The sequence below is a fragment of the Gnatocerus cornutus genome, unplaced genomic scaffold, assembly GCF_029298725.1.
Source record: "Gnatocerus cornutus isolate USDA-ARS CGAHR unplaced genomic scaffold, icGnaCorn1.1 ctg00000023.1, whole genome shotgun sequence".
In the NCBI taxonomy this organism is placed as follows: Eukaryota; Metazoa; Arthropoda; class Insecta; order Coleoptera; family Tenebrionidae; genus Gnatocerus; species Gnatocerus cornutus.
In genome coordinates, this window is record NW_028275375.1 from 3,960,964 (window position 1) to 3,978,098 (window position 17,135).

The following is a 17,135-nucleotide window of genomic DNA, read 5'->3' on the forward strand; positions in this document are numbered from 1 at the left end:
ATTAAGGGGATTAAATTTAGACGCAATGCCACTCTTAATCTAATCATTAATTGTGCCAAATTTTGAATTTTTAATACAAGAAAAAAGCATTTAAAAAATTTAATTTTTGGAGCACCTTAAATTTTTGCAAAATTTTTTATTAAGTACCGTAACTTTGAGAGTTTTGATGATATTGCAATGCAAATTGGACGTTCTGCTTTTGTGGGCTCACTTTTTGACTGCGAGAAATTACAAATTTGTAGGACAATAAAAAGAATTTAAAATATTGAAATTTTCAGAACGAAACAAAAATAGTCTAAAATTCTTTTTTAAGCCTTGTAACTTTAGTAGTTTTCACATCACGGCGATGAAATTTAAACGCAATACTAGTTTTAATGTACTTATTAATTGTGCCAAATTCGGGCATCATAGGATAGGAAAGAGGAATTAAAAAAATAATAATTTGGTGAGGGAGTCAAAATTTTCCAAAATTTTCTAGTAAATACCGTAACTTTGACAGTTTTGACGATACTGCACCGAAAACTGGATGTTTTACTTTTGTAAACAAACTTATTAATTGGTTGCCTTCTCTTTAATGTAACGCAGAATTTATAGCCATTTCTCGTTACTTTTTGAGTTTCTTGCAAACTCTTTAGCATGCGTGTTAATATCGACTTGAATGATTTATTAGAACTAGCGGTCTCTTATCTTGTCTTTCTTTTTTTTAAAAACAGTTATCTTAGTTCATTTGCACAAACATTTAACTTTCCAAGCATTCTCATTTTAGAAGTAAAGCCGACTTTAGCCCGCTAAAGCTGTCATTACGTCGTGGTAACCATGGTAACGAATCACCATGGCGCTTTTGACAGTTTGAGGTTATCCAGAGTAAAATTGTCAAAAAAGTTCGCGATGGTAAAGTGGTACTTATTTGTATCTTCAGGGGATGAAGCGGTGATAGTGGAGGCGAGCGCGCGGTTCGCCTTGATGCACTTTTACTTTTAAGATCGTATGACAGCTCTCCGATCGTTACGTCAGTCATCCGACCAGATGTCATTCGAAAGCACGTGACATATGTTTACATGTCTAAAGAACTTACCTGTTGATTGCGGCGCCACAAACACAGAGTTTGAACATGATCTCGATGGCACTAGAACTGAGAATCCCGGCACTGACACTGAGGTAATCCAAAGGTGGGTGCACTGTCACTGTCACTGTCCTCGATGGCACTGGAAGCACCCCCAAGCAGTCCCATTCATGAGTACAATTTGATCGAGTCGCGTGCTCTCCCGAAGACCTCGCTTCTTACACTGATCACACACTCATGAAGGTAAGAATGGCCGGTGGGGGGACATATAAGCACCCAGGTAGGCGAAGCTGGTCGCCGGCGCTTCTTCGCCGACTGCTCCAGGTGGAGTGCGACGGTCGTCAAAGGGGCCGCATCCATTAGCGTCGACGTCTTGGCGTGGCCGCCGGCACGATGGAGCTGACCGCACCGATAATTTAATATAGTGTCCTCTCATTACCCTATTGATTGCTCCATTGTCTCTCCGGCGCGAACTTACAAACTTAGTTAACTCGCAGAGAATAATGGACAAAGGTCGGGAGCGGGATTCGGGGATGACGATGACTGGGACCCTACAATAGCTCACTTGATTATACTTATTATGGACGAAGGCGAGGCTTCTTCGATGTCAAAGCGACTAATTGATGACTTACCATTTTCAAAAACGGATTCTGCCAAAGCGAATTAATCACAATGTTGCAGATTTTAGGGCAGCGCTTTGTACAAGTTTTTAAAAGCGAAAAAATCTTACAAGATGCGTCATCTGGAGTGGCACAGCTGCGCGTTATTCCTAATAATTTTCCACTACAATTTTCCACTTTTAGAACACGAAACGATGTGTATACACCGCAAAAAACTGAATTTACTCACTTTAATTGCTCAGACTTATTTATTCAGGACTTTCAATTTTTTTGATGCTTATTGATGCACGAAAATAAAATTATTCTTTTGTAAACATTTTACAGGTCCTGATAATGTTCAAATAAGAAGGAACGGAAATGCTAAGGAGATTGAAGAGTGCATCAAAACGAAGAAAAGGAAGAGAATTGAATTAATCGTGAGAAAATCAAATCTGTGGTGTTGAGATGTGATAATGGGGCAAAAGAAGAAGGTGTAATGGTAAATACTGGGAATTCTCATAATCAAAAATAAAGGACGAATGGAAATGAAAATAAAAGATTCAAAAATGGTGTAACAGCTTCTTTGGATTTTTTCTTTGTTTCAAATCCTGTCGATTTTTTCTACGATGCTTCAGATTAATTTCTAAATCCTCAAGTAAGTCAGATTTTTTTTTTATTTTTCAAATTTCAGAGTCTTCCAGATTTTTAATTTTTGTAAATTTTGTTTCGACTTTCTTCGGTTGTTTTATGAGTAAAACTATGTCAACTTTCTGCGGTCGATTTCTTGCCTATTTTTGGAGTAATTATTACTTCTAAATTATTGCTTTTATTATTATAGCTCATTTTACGCAGAATTTTGCGAGATTCTAAATCCGGGATTGAAATTTAGCCCCGACAACAAATAACTGGGTTTCGGAAAGTTTTTCCTTATTTTTCCTAATTTTTAAAGTTAAATATCTCCGAAACTTTTAGAGATATTGAGTTGCGGTTTGCGCCATCGTTTTTCTCGCGATTTTTTACATAAGAAATAGTTCTTTGATTTTTCTACAGTCAAAATTTGCAAATTTTCGCAAAAATTTATGACTAAAACTATGCCAGATTTCTGATATCGATATCTCGCTTATTTTTTTGGAGTAAACTTAAGTTATTATACATCAGTGTACGCAGAATTTTCCGCAGATTCCAAACCTGGGATTGAAATTCATATCCGACAACGAATAACTGAGTTATGGCCGATCAAAGTTTCGGAAAGTTGATTTTCGTTTTTCCTCATTTTTTCTAATTTTTAAAGTTAAATATCTCGGAAACTATTTGAGATATTGAGATGCGGTTTGCGCCATTCTTTTTTTCGGCTCATTTCACGTTAGAAAATGTTTTCAAAAGTCCCAAATTTGATAGTCGATTTTTCGCGAAAAAAAAATCCGATTCAAACGATGAAAATTTTTCATTTTTTTAATTTTTGGCCATAACTCCCAAACTATTTGTCCGATCGATCTCAAATTTGGCCAGTTAATAGATTTTAAGCTCCTCTTTCGATTGACGTATAACACAAAGGTATTAAACGTCGTTTTCACCTTAAATGCAGTGATTGAAAATCAACCCAAAATTACCTCTTCAAAATAGTTTTAGGCCGATGCCTTGTTTATTTATTAAGCAAACTCAACAAATTTCGGCTCGTTTTATGCAGAATGTCCCGCTGAATCCAAAGCCGCAAGAATTTTTAATTTTCGTCAACAAATAACTGAGTTATTCCCGTTTGAATTTTTGGGTTGTCGCCAGAGGGCCAAATTTTTGAAGGTTCAAAACAATTCGTGCTCGATATCTCGGAAACTATTTCAGATATTGAGATGCGGTTTGCGCTATCGTTTTTCTCGCGATTTTTTACATAAGAAATATTTCTTTGATTTTTCTAAAGTCGAAATTTGCCAATTTTCGCCAAAATTGATGACCAAAACTATGCCAAACTTCTGATATTGATATCTCGCTTGTTTTTTTCGAGTAAACTTGAGTTGTTATACATCAGTGAACGCAGAATTTTCCGCAGATTTCAAATCTGGGATTTAAATTCAGATCCGCCTAAAAATAACTCAGGTATGGCCGATCAAAGTTTTGGAAAGTTGATTTTCGTTTTTCCTCATTTTTCTTAATTTTTAAAGTTAAATATCTCGGAAAGTATTAGAGATATTGAGATGCAGTTTGCGGCATTGTTTTTCTCGGCTCATTTTACGTTAGGAAAAGTTCTCAAAAACACAAAATTCAATAGTCGATTTTTCGCGAAAAAAAAATCCGTCTCAAACAATGAAAATTTTTCATTTTTTTTTATTTTTGGCCATAACTCGTAAACTATTCGTCCGATCGATCTCAAATTTGGCCAATAGATAGATTTCGAGCTCCTCTTTCGACTGATGTATAATTCAAAGCTATTAAACGTCGTTTTCATTTTGAAAACATTGATTGAAAATCACCCTAAAATGACGTTTTCAAAACGGTTTTTGGCCAAAGCCTCGTTTATTTATAAGCAAACTCAACAAAGTTGGGTCTCATTTTACGCAGAATGTCACGCTGAATCCAAAACCATGAGAATTTTTGAATTTTCGTCCACAAATAACGGAGTTATGGCCGTTTGAATTTTTGGGTTGTCGCCAGAGGGCCAAATTTTTGATGGTTTAAAATAATTCGTGCTCGATATCTCAGAAACTATTTCAGATATTGAGATACGGTTTGCGCCATTGTTTTTCTCGCAAATTTTTACATCAAAATTAGTTTTTATATTTGCCAATAGTCGAAAATTGCAGTTTTTCGCAAAACTTTATGACTAAAACTATGTCAAGCTCTGATATTGATATCTCCCTTATTTTAGTTCATTTTCCGCAGATTTCAAATCACAAAATCAGTTGAGGTCTTCGAGTTCCTGTACCAACCCAATTACAACCCACAAATCCGGGAGGTCTATAAAGGTCTCTGCGGTTCCGGAGCCTTTTCGTTTCAATGATTTATTAATAAGTTTTATTGCAAACCGATACAGGTGTAAGAAAAGACAATCTTGTTGTAATTCAAGCAATTGTGGGCAGCATTTGTGGATATTGTTGTATTGTGTTCGCATTGAGAAATTGCTCATTGATTCATGAACAGTATAAAGTATCGACAGCTAGAATGCGAAAATTCTCCGACCAAACTAGTGTATTCAGTATATTCAATTACTCCCGAGAATAATTCGGAGCGCCTGTCCGTAAAAAATTGTAATATGTGGTTGCGGCATCAAGCCTCGGTATAAATTACAGATTGTGTACGCTTAGGTCGAGAATTAATAATAAAAAAAGACCGTAGAAACAGATAAACAGTGTTTCATAACCTCAGCATCGTATGACAGTACCAATAAATCTCTGGTAATTTATTAGGAGTGTGAATCCCCATAATCGGACACTTCTAGCCACAAACTCCGGCACTTAGCTTGCGATATAAAAAACGGCAACAAAATCGCCGCTCGTTTTCCCGGTGCGAAAGCTTCGCGAGAGAGCGCTTTGATAGATAGCCACCAGCGAAGACGACAAAAAACTGTCTTTGTCTGTTGGAGCTATGTTAATTCTACCATGCGATAATTCATACCAGTTGTACTTGCCTTGCTGGAGTCGTATTATAATAATATACGACGAGCTTGGATGTATACCTACCTTGAAGCGCCCCTCGGCCCTCGCTGAAATACGACGCAAAAATGCGACACGCATGTAAAGCCTCCTCATCAGCCAACAAAGAAGTGTTACACTAATGTTGAAAAATTCAGAATCAATAAAGACAGGTTACTCGCTGGAGGTGTTTAAACGTGCGGCATTCTTATAAAAACAGGATTAGACACAAAAATTTCTACGGGTTGATGACCATCTCAGCTTTTGCCAAGAAAAACAGACATATTTTCTCAGGCGTTAGTTCTCCAGGCGCTGTTTCGCAAAATTTAGGTAAGAAATAAATTATGGCCATTTTGTCTTATTTTCAGACGCGCTCAGTTTTCGTCAACACCAGTAAAAGATGTTAGATGCAAAGCTTCGATTAACAAGCGTAAACTGAAGAAAAGGTGAGGTCAAAAGCAGTGTGAAAAAAATGGAGAAAAATTGTAATTGAACAGATGAAGAAGGCAAATTGTGTTGCTTTTGCTAATATCAAACGATTTTGTTCTATGTCTAACTTCTGGGGTCGATTTCTTCCTTATTTTTGGACCAAACTTGCGCTATTAAACCTCATTTTACAGAGAATTTTCAAAAATTCGGCCCTTTGACGACGGTCTCGGAAATCTCGTATTTTGGAAACTATTACAGATCTTGAGATGCGGTTGCTCCATCGTTTTTCTCGCGATCTTTTCATTCTTCTTATATTTTTCAAAAGTCGAAAGTTGCAATTTTTTGCGAAAATTTGTGACTAAAACTATGCCAAATTTCTGATATCGATATCTCGCTTATTTTTTAGAGTAAATTCAAGTTATTATACATCAGTGAACGCAGAATTTTACGCAGATTTCAAATCTGGGATTTAAATTCTGATCCGACAACAGATAACTGAGTTATGGCCGATCAAATTCTCGGAAAGTTGATTTTCATTTTTCCTCATTTTTTCTAATTTTTAAAGTTAAATATCTTGGAAACTATTTGAGATATTGAGATGCGGTTTGCGCCATTCTTTTTCTCGGCTCATTTTACGTTGGAAAATGTTCTCAAAAGCCCAAAATTCGGTAGTCGATTTTTCGCGAAAAAAAATCCGACTCAAACGATGAAAATTTTTCATTTTTTTAATTTTTGGCCATAACTCCTAAACTATTTGTCCGATAGATCTCAAATTTGGCCAGTAGATAGATTTTGAGCTCCTCTTTTGACTGATGTATAATTCAATGCTATTAAACGTCGTTTTTATTTTGAATAAGTTGATTGAAAATCACCCTAAAATGATGTTTTCAAAACAGTTTTGACCAATACCTCGTTTATTTATTAAGCAAACTCAACAAATTTCGGTCTCATTTTACGCAGAATGTCACGCTGAATCCAAAAACATGATAATTTTAAATTTTCGTCAACAAATAACTGAGTTATGGCCGTTTGAATTTTTGGGTTGTCGCCAGAGGGCCAAAATTTCGAAGGTTCAAAACAATTCGTGCTCGATATCTTGGAAACTATTTCAGATATTGAGATGCGGTTTGCGGCATCGTTCTTCTCGCGATTTTTTACATAATAAAATGTTCTTAGATTTTCCAAAAGTCGAAAGTTGCAGGTTTTCAGAAAAATTCATGACTAAAACTATATCAAAGTTTTGAAATCGATATCTAGCTTATTTGTGGAGTAAACTAGCGTTAAATATCTCCAAGAATTTCCTACAATTTCCACTGACTTCTAAAGAAATTTAAGAATATCTAAAATTTGACAAGGAACTTTAACATATTCTGATGGTTCTTGAGAATCTCCAGGAATCTCAAATTAAATAAAAAAAATCGGAAATTCGGTACGATTCTTAGAAATTATCTAAGAATCTTTAAGTATCACCAGAAATCTTTTTCAAATCTAAGAATGTCAGGGAATCTTTAAAAATCTCCTTAGATTTAAACCCAAAAATTAAAAAAAATCGCTCTAAGATATTTTTTTTTATATTTTTAATGATTTTATTTATTAAACTACTTGATAGAATCAAAAGGCGTTTTTTTCACTCAAAGACATGACTTAAAATTTCTTCGCCAACTGAGGATGATTTTCTCTTTTTGAGCCATAATTGAATCGAATATTTTACACATGTTTGTCTGTTGTGTATTCAACTTCATTCTAATGCGTTTTATGCCTACCTGCCCGCCCAAAAACCTAAATAAACCTCATTGTCATATCGCATTCTAACGAAACCGATGCCTATCTCGATGTTTTATAGCAGTGCCCTCCAATTTAACGCACTAACTCGGTGTCATACTTTGTCACATGAATTCCCAAATGAATAAATCATCGAATGCACGCCATCCTTGAGCTACATAATCAGAATCGAACTCCGTTTATTTTTTTTAATTAAACCGAAATTTATTGGTTGAGCAGCACAAAAAGACGAACGAATTTGGGTGTCAAACGGCGGATCCGCTCCCCGTCCGCTCGTTAGCTGTTGCAAGGATGATTTATGAATCCTGCGAGTCACTGGCTGGTCGAGTCACCCACTGAAGCCGGTGCTTTACGGTAGCAGCAGCCGATTAGCCCTAAACCATCTGCAAGTCATGCTGAACGGCTGCTTACGCCCAGACCTGGGGCGACACATCCAGCGCGCTAACGTCTGTTATAAATGTCGGAGGTATTATTGTTAACAGCTACCGTTTTTAATTTATGGTATTGATAATCACGCGATTTTTCCCAAGTTCTCATCGTGGCCGTGATGGAGATTGATGCCGAAATTCGATTTTAACGAGGCCGTTTATCTCGCGAATTAATTGAATTTCATTTTTTTGCCATGGGGGCAACAACGAGTCGCTATCATCTACCGTTACCACATAAACAAAGTCGAAATTTGCAAGTTTTCGCAAAAATTTATGACTAAAACTATGCCAAACTTCTGATATCGATAGCTCGCTTGTTTTTTGGAGTAAAATTAAGTTATTATACATCAGTGTACGCAGAATTTTCCCTAGATTTCAAATCTGGGATTTAAATTCAGATCCGCCAAGAAATAACTCAGCTATGGCCGATCAAAGTTTCGGAATGTTGATTTTCGTTTTTCCTCATTTTTCCTAATTTTTAAAGTTCAATTTCTCGGAAACTATTTGAGATAATGAGATGCGGTTTGCGCCATTGTTTTTCTCGGCTCATTTTACGTTGGAAAATGTTTTTAAAAGCCCAAAATTTAATAGTTGATTTTTCGCAAAAAAAAATTCCGACTCAAACGATGAAAATTTTTATTTTTTTTTATTTTTGGCCATCGCTTGTAAACTATTTGTCCGATCGATCTCAAATTTGGCCAGTAGATAGTTTAGAGCTCCTCTTTTGACTGATGTATAATTCATTGCGATTAAACGTCGTTTTTGTTTTGAAAACATTGATTGAAAATCACCCTAGTAAAACGTTTTCAAAACAGTTTTTGGCCAATTCCTCGTTTATTTATTAAACAAACTCAACAAATTTGGGTCTCATATTACGCAGAATTTCACGCTGAATCCAAAAATATGGAAATTTTTGAATTTTTGTCCATAAATAACCGAGTTGTGGCCGTTTGAAATTTCGGGTTGTCGCCAGAGGGCCAAATTTTTGAAGTTTCAAAACAATTCGTGCTCGATATCTCGGAAACTATTTTAGATATTGAGATGCGGTTTCCGCCATTGTTTTTCTCGCGAATTTTTACATTAGAAATAATTCTTTGATTTTTCTACAGTCGAAATTTGCAAATTTTCGCAAAAATTCATGACTAAAACTATGCCAAACTTCTGATATCGATATCTCGCTTATTTTTAGAGTAAATTTAAGTTGTTATACATCAGTGAACCCAGAATTTTCCGCAGATTCCAAATCTGGGATTTAAATTCAGATCCGCCAAGAAATAACTAAGTTATGGCGGATCAAAGTTTCGAAAAGTTGATTTTAATTTTTTCTCATTTTTTGTAATTTTTAAAGTTAAATATCTCGGAAACTATTTGAGATATTGAGATGCGGGTTGCACCATTGTTTTTCTCGGCTCATTTTACGCTAGAAAATGTTCTCAAAAGCCCAAAATTCGATAGTCGATTTTTCGCGAAAAAAAATTCCGACTACAACGATGAAAATTTTTCATTTTTTTTATTTTTGGCCATAACTTGTAATCTATTTGTCCGATCGATCTCAAATTTGGCCAGTAGATAGATTCTGAGCTCCTCTTTCGACTGATGTATAATTCAATGCTATTAAACGTCGTTATCATTGTGAAAACATTGATTAAAAATCACCCTAAAATGACGTTTTCAAAACAGTTTTGGACAATGCCTCGTATATTTATTAAGCGAACTCAACAAATTTGGGTCTCATTTTACGCAGAATTTCACGCTAAATCCAAAAACATGATAATTTTTAAATTTTTGTCAATAAATAATCGAGTTATGGCCGTTTGAAATTTCGGGTTGTCGCCAGAGGGTCAAATTTTTGACGATTCAAAACAATTCGTGCTCGATATGTCGGAAACTATTTCAGATATTGAGATGCGGTTTGCGCCATCGTTTTTCTCGCGATTTTTTACATAAGAAATAGTTCTTTGATTTTTCTACAGTGGAAATTTGCAAATTTTCGCAAAAATTCATGACTTAAAATATGCCAAATTTCTGATATCGATATCTCGCTTTTTTTTTTGGAGTAAAATTGAGTTATTATACATCAGCGTACGCAGAATTTTACGCAGATTCCAAATCTGGGATTTAAATTCAGAACCGACAACAAATAACTGAGTTATGGCTGATCAAACTTTCGAAAAGTTGATTTTGATTTTTCCTCATTTTTCCTATTTTTCAAAGTTAAATATCTCGGAAACAATTTGAGATATTGAGTTGCGGTTTGCGCCATTCTTTTTCTCGGCTCATTTTACGTTAGAAAATGTTCTCAAAAGCCCAAAATTCAATAGTCGACATTTTTCGAAAAAAAATTTTTGACTCAAGCGATGAAAATTTTTCATTTTTTTGTATTTTGACCATAACTCGTAAACTATTTGTTCGACGGATCTCAAATTTGGGCAGTAGATAGATGTTGAGCTCCTCTTTCGACCGATGTGTAAAACGTCGTTTTTACCTTGAAAACAGTGATTGAAAATGATTTCCCATCGTGGCCGTGATGGAGATTGATGCCGACGTTCCGAAATTCGATTTTAACGAGGCCGTTTATCTCGCTAATTAATTGAATTTGATTTTTTAGCTATAGGGGCAAAAACGAGTCCCTCTCATCTACCGTTACCAGATAAACAATGCTAAGAAAAGACGATCCAGTGTCAGAGTCGGTGGACAATGGATCGAATCATTAAATATTCTGCAGCACGTCCGATTTTGCGAGGGGAAAACTCGATAAAAATAACAATAGCAGCGAGTTTGCGACGAGACGCAGATGTGAGGTCAAGATTACGGAACGGCACAATGCCCACGTCACGTGGTGATTAATTAGAGGTGGTACCAGATGATCTCGTTTTGGCTCTTCGGACGAACCAACTTTAATTGGACTTAATTGCAGTCTCAGTGTGAAAGTGGAGGTTTTATGAATGAGAACGTCATAGATGAAAAAAAAAACGAAGAAATAAAGATATTATCGATGGAAAAACGTGTTCGGGACTGAGGAAATGGACGACATCGCATCGTTATAATGAGCCAACGAGATAAAAAGTGATCAGGGTTTTCAATGCTGGTTGTAAATTAAATGTCGGTTAATCTTACACAGTATCTCGTCACAAATTACATGAATAACCATAAAACTTGCAGGTTTCAAAATTGCGCTGCTTTGCCAACATTCTTATGCAGGCGCTATAAACAGATACAGGTGATTTTAAATTGATTGTTGAATGCGGACAGAGAAAGAGAAACTTCGATGCACTCCATTAACTATGGATTTTGCTATGGATGAACTGCCGCCGACATTATTATTAAACGATTTTAGCAAAAATGTATGAGCGGTACTTCTTACATCTCCAGCACCAAACTCTGGAAAATATAAAGAAGGTACAATACAAAGGTCCTCTTCATGAAATCAGCAAAATTTTTAGGATTTGAAGGAATAAACAATCAAAAAGTTCTGAAGAATTTAAGTCGTTTCTTTGAGACAGATTTTCGGGAATTTCGAGGAACCTAAAGAACCTACATGACCTAGAATCTAGAGAAAAAAGTGAATTTTTACATCCTCGAGTTCTTAGAATTTGAGTGTCCAAATTGTATTTTTTGATTATGTGAAGCTAAAATCTTATTTATTTACAATTGTGCAAAAAGTAGGCGTTTTTCGAACAGAATTTGGTTCCAAAAGTGGCCGTTTTAGTAAACTCTGCCAAATTTGTGTTTCTAGATACGACAATCAGCTGTCAAATTTGATTAATTTTGAAAAGAACTGGAGAACAATCGTAGATAAAACGTTGTGAGTCTTTTTAACCTTGTAGGCATAAAAATTTAATAATAAATACTTATCAACTTTCGACTCCTCTCATCTCAAAAGAATCTCCAAAAAAGTTTTAAAAATCGACCAGAAACGTTTTATGGGTTGCCAAAGAATCTTTGAACATAAATAAGAAACTCTGCTTCCAATAAAAATCTACAACAAATTTTTGAAAAATCTCTAAACAAATTCCCAAAAAATCGCCAAAGCTTGTTCAATGAGTGTCTAAAAAATCGTTAAAAGCCCTCAAGAAATCCTCAAGGATTCTCTCTAAAAAATCTCTGAGAATCTAAACTTTCTTGTAGTTGAAATTGTTTTATTCTGAAATCAAACTGAGAGCTCTAAATTCTGATTCTGAATTTTTTTTCTGACTAATTATTACCTGAAACTAGAATTTTAAACATCAAGTCTCTGCAAATTTTATATTTTAATTTTTTTTTCTAATTTCGAAGGAATCTCGGAAGGATTTTTCATAGAATGAATGTAAATAATCGCCAAAGATTCTATAGAAAATCCAACAAATTTCGATAAGAATATTTATTTCAAAAAATCTTAAAAGAGTCTTTAAAACCTTCTTTCTAGAGACTTTAGGGATTCTTAAAGAAATCCTCAAAGTATTTTTTTTAAATCTAAAAAAATTATAGCAAATTTCAATGCAAAACTCTTAAAAGAATCGCCAAAGGCTCTGATAGATTTAGATCGACTCTAATAATCGCTGAGGATACTAGAAAGAGTATCAGGAAATTTTGTTGAGAATATTTATTCAAAAGAATCTTTAAGGAGTTTTTAAAAAGTTTCAAAAGGTCCAAACAATTTCTAAATTATTTAAAAAATATTAAAGGAATCCATTTAATCTCCAAAAAACCCTCTGAAAACTCTTAAAGAATAAAATCTCTAAGAAAATCTAAAGAATTTTTAAGAAATTACATATTATAAAATTTGAAAATTATCTCAAATTTTTTTACGCATCTTTCTAAAAATCTTTCAATAAAGCATTCATAAAAAAAAGCTCAAAAATGGTCTAACAAATCGCGCAAACGAATTTCGGACTAGTTTTTAAATAATCTGGACAAAAATTTCAGAACAATATCTAAAGATTTTGCCCAAAAAATTACCAATAAATATTTTTAAGAAATCTTTAAAAAATTACAGATGTCAAAACAGCTTCCAAATATTTATGAAGTGTTAAAGGTACTCAAAAAAGCACCGAGAAACGTCATAAAAATGTTTGAAAACATTTAAAAAATCTAAAAATGTTTTTCTATAAAATTTTCGAGAATTTACAGGACTGAAAAGTTTCAAAATTGTCTTAAAAAAAACTTCAATGACTCTTGGAAAAGTCTCTTAAGAATTATTTTAAGGAATCTCCAAACAAACTTTCTGAAAATCTGTTACTAAAGAATTCATAAAAGAGCTTCAAGAACGATTTAACAAATTTGGTTTAGAATATCCACAAGGAAACGTCAAAAATCGCTAAAAAAATCTAAGGAATTCCTAAATAATAATCTAGACAATCTCTGAAAAATATTTATAATTTAAAATATATATCAGCAAATCTTCTTAAGAATATTTTTCTAAAATTGGTTTAAGGAATCTCTAAAATATTCTTGAAAGGATTCAAAATATCGCCAATGACTCTTAAAGAGCCATCAAAAAACATCCCAGAAATCCCTAAAAATTCATCTATAAAGATTTTTTTTAAAATGTCCGCAGAATCGAAAAAAAATTTGCAAAGAATTCTTAAAGTAGTCAAGAAAACAATTGCTATAAATTCTCGAACAAACTCTTCAAGAATAATTTTCAGTTTTTGTCAAATATCTCGGTCAAAATTGATTTAATCGACGACTTCTATTATTTGTTGGAAAGCTTTAGTGAGCTTTTCTAAGATATATTGCAAAGTTTCAAAATTTTTTTAGAACTGAAAAAAACAAACTAAAGTACTGAACAAATGTTTCTAATTATTTCTGTGTCGAACTCTGAGCGGATTATTTTAATGTAAACTGCACTAAATTAATACTACTGCACTTGCCCTTCGTCTCAAGAGTAAACAGTCCACCCGCTCTAAAAATTCAACTTAGCTCACTCGTTGAGTAATATATTATAACCGAAATTGGTTGAGTAGTGTAAGAAAAGAGCAAAATTGTTTAGATGCGCATTAAAAGATCACTAGCATGTTCGTTTCTGGGTCAACTTACCTCAATCAGATCCCATCGCATTCTTCGGCAACAACTGGAAGAAGAGACACTGGCTTTAACTCGGGCGCGATACAATACAAAGCAGACAATAGTTCACCGAGTCGGATGCATTTTTATAAGCGACCCCTCGATATTTATTCAGACTGCTCTATTATTCCATCAACAATCGCCGTGCTATTGTGTACCCATCTGTGCGTAGAGAACGGGGGCATTGTGAACGTCCTGTAGTGGCATCCTGTGACCCAGGGCACAGGTGAGCCCCCAAACTTAACAACTCATTACGAGTGAAGAGTGGAAAATCCATCATTAGCGTTTCTCGGACGCAGGAAAGTATTTTATTAGCTAAGAACCCTCGAAGCGTGCATGTAAATACGTCTGAGATAAGAGAAGAATCCGGCAACCAATCGCAAGTAAGTCGGGTAATGAAACTCTGGTTTGGTATTGAACCAGACCAGGGAACTATTCAGTAAATGGAGCTGCTGATGGAAAATCAAAAGGAACGAAGAGGTTTGCCTAAACAGAAACAAACACCGCCAAGTTATAAAGAGCGCCTCCTCCATATCTCCCCTGCCGCAAATACAGAATAAACAGAACACCGCGTTTCTGTTCTTACGTGCCTCTATAATTAATTACGGAATTACTTGGAACTTTCGGCTATTATTGAAGTTAGCAAAATATACTCGACACTATTCAAATAAATCAACATATTTTACTATTCAGGTGATGATTATTTTCTTTGCATTTTCGCTACTTAAAAAAAAGATGTTCTTTTTATGACGGGCTCTCAAAACCAATGGGCCATCCGAAGAGGTTCGTAAATTGTGAAAATAAATACCACTTTTCCAGGACAACGGTTTCTTGATTGCTAAATTAATAAATACAGCCGGGTAAACGACGCCACAATTAATTCCAAACCAAAAGACTATAAATTCTAGCTAAACTGGAAATTACTCGCTTAATTACCTTGCATCTTTATTTTCCCACACGACTTTATATATGATTTATTCTCAGTTGATACCAACAAGGGCCACTCTTATATTATTCGAAAAGCGCTTCTGGAACAACTTTCTCGCAGCCATAAAATTTCGAGATAATAATTGCCAAAACCTCGATTTTCAAATTAATTAAAATAGTTGGATGTGTATTCTAAAGACGTGTTTCTTTAGCAACGTAAATTCAGTATTTATTATTTTATGATGTATATAAATTTCGAATCGGGATTTGTGGTTTTTTACGCGGTGTTAGTATCTTCCGTTCGTGACCATAAATTCCTCTTGTTGAAAACACTGTTAAAATAATTTCGCAAATATTTATTGCGGGCTTGCTACTGGTGGATTGAGCGGTGTGGCCTCAATTGGATGTAGTTTTTAGACAAATTTTACATGAATAAATGTGGAAAATGTAGATAATTGATGAAACTAGAGTCTGAAGAATATATTAGAAAATAAGAGAGTAAGAGTTTTTGGGATTTTTCACAATCGTTGAACTTTGTAGATTTTGGTGGCCGTTTTGAATACTTTGGCTACTTTGTATTTTTGGAATTATTTTGTTTTTTTACTCTATTAATTCTTAGAGCTCTTTCGTTTTCAGTTTTATAGGTTTTAAATTCAATTTTGTCATTTCACATTCCCAAAATTTTCGTTGTTAGTTTCTTTAGATTTTTTAATTTTATTTTTCCATCTTCTATTTTCTTCGCATGTTTAGCATCATTAAATCTTTTCTTCAGAAGCTTTAATTTTATGAATTTTCTTATCCCGCTTATTTTTTGGAGTAAATTTGGGTTATTTTGCCTCATTTCACGCATAATTTTGCGCAGATTCGAAATCTGGGATTAAAATTACGATCTGACAACAAATAACTGAGTTATGACCAATCAAAGTTAAGTGTTGTTTATATCAAAAAATTCGACTTAAAAATCGAACTCTTTACTTACTTTTTGTATTTTCAGTTCCTTAGGATGTCTAAATTCTGTGAGTAGTTTTGTCTTCTTTGTGACCTTTCAGTTCTTTAGATATTAAATTTTTTAACTTTTTTTTAGACTTTTTCTTTCTCTTTTAAAATCTATATATTTGTTCGTCTTTCAGTTCTGTCTAGTCTTTTAATTCTGTGGATTCCTGGACCTTTGGAGTCTTTACAACATTGAAGGACATGGCTTTATTGTTCCTCAGAAGATCAAGAATAAATGGCAAACTGTCTAATTTACACAAAATCGTTCATTTTTATGGAGATTTTCCCATGTTTATTGTTATAGCTTATCCTCAAAATTTACGACGATTAAAACGAATCTCATCGCAGCATGAGAGAGCAACACATTACAGCCTTTGAATTTCATCGTAGCATTTAAACACTTTTAAGAGATGCTTGCCATGGAACTGCATGTTACGCAAATTGCTTTTCTGTTTTAATAGTTTTTGAGAGATTGAAAATGATTATTTTATACGTTTCCAAGTCTTCTAATCAATGTTTATTGCCATAATGCGACACATAGTAAAATAATTCTTTAAGTTTATAGCAATCAAACGTAAAATGAGTATTGTCTCATTTAAATAAATCATCGTCTGTCCGAAAAAGCGGCATTTTCGTCCGGTAATTACCCGAAACTCGTTTTGTTTACAATGCTCTCGTCTCGGCGGTGGTCGAAAAGCGCAATGATTAATTGTGATCCATGACGTATATGTGTATTTACGGGCACTTTTGATAAATCGTCCTGCGTTGATCGGCTTCGATCGTGGGCGAACACGAATTACCCCTCGCACAATGCCCGGTGATTTCCCGGGCTTTCATTACCCCCATTGTCGGTGACGCGCTTATTCTTCGTCGATCCCGAAACAAAATGATAGCCTCGCAAAAGTTTCCCAACGTAAAATAGTTATCTTTGATTCAGAGGGATTTCTAAAGCTCTTTTCTCTCCGGATTTTTCTTTGGCGAAGCGACGAGGGTCGAGCGAATGCAGTTCATTTTGAGACGGCGACAACCCCGAAAGGATTAAATTCGAATCAAGAGAATATTAATTGGCATGTAATGGCGTTCTGGCAACATTTGCTGCCGTCACACATCCATCACGGACATTAGCGAAATGAATCCATTACGGGGAAGTATCACAATCGGTGACAAATTTTCCGTGCTAAGAAATATTTCGAGTGTCTGTTTGCGTCCATAAAGAGCGGAATTAATGCCGGTCCTCGGTCCGTTA

The 17,135-nt window shown here is 34.6% G+C and overlaps 1 protein-coding gene across 1 annotated transcript in view; it reads right to left on the reverse strand.

Moving 5' to 3' along the window:
* Positions 1-1,322, reverse strand: part of LOC148166457 (uncharacterized) — a 120,527-nt gene extending 119,205 nt beyond the window's left edge. Inside the window, exon 1 of the mRNA XM_088048836.1 lies at positions 1,076-1,322. The gene's annotated coding sequence lies outside the window, so the exon portion shown is untranslated. The remainder of the gene's footprint in view (positions 1-1,075) is intronic.
* Between the last annotated feature and the right edge of the window lie 15,813 nt (positions 1,323-17,135).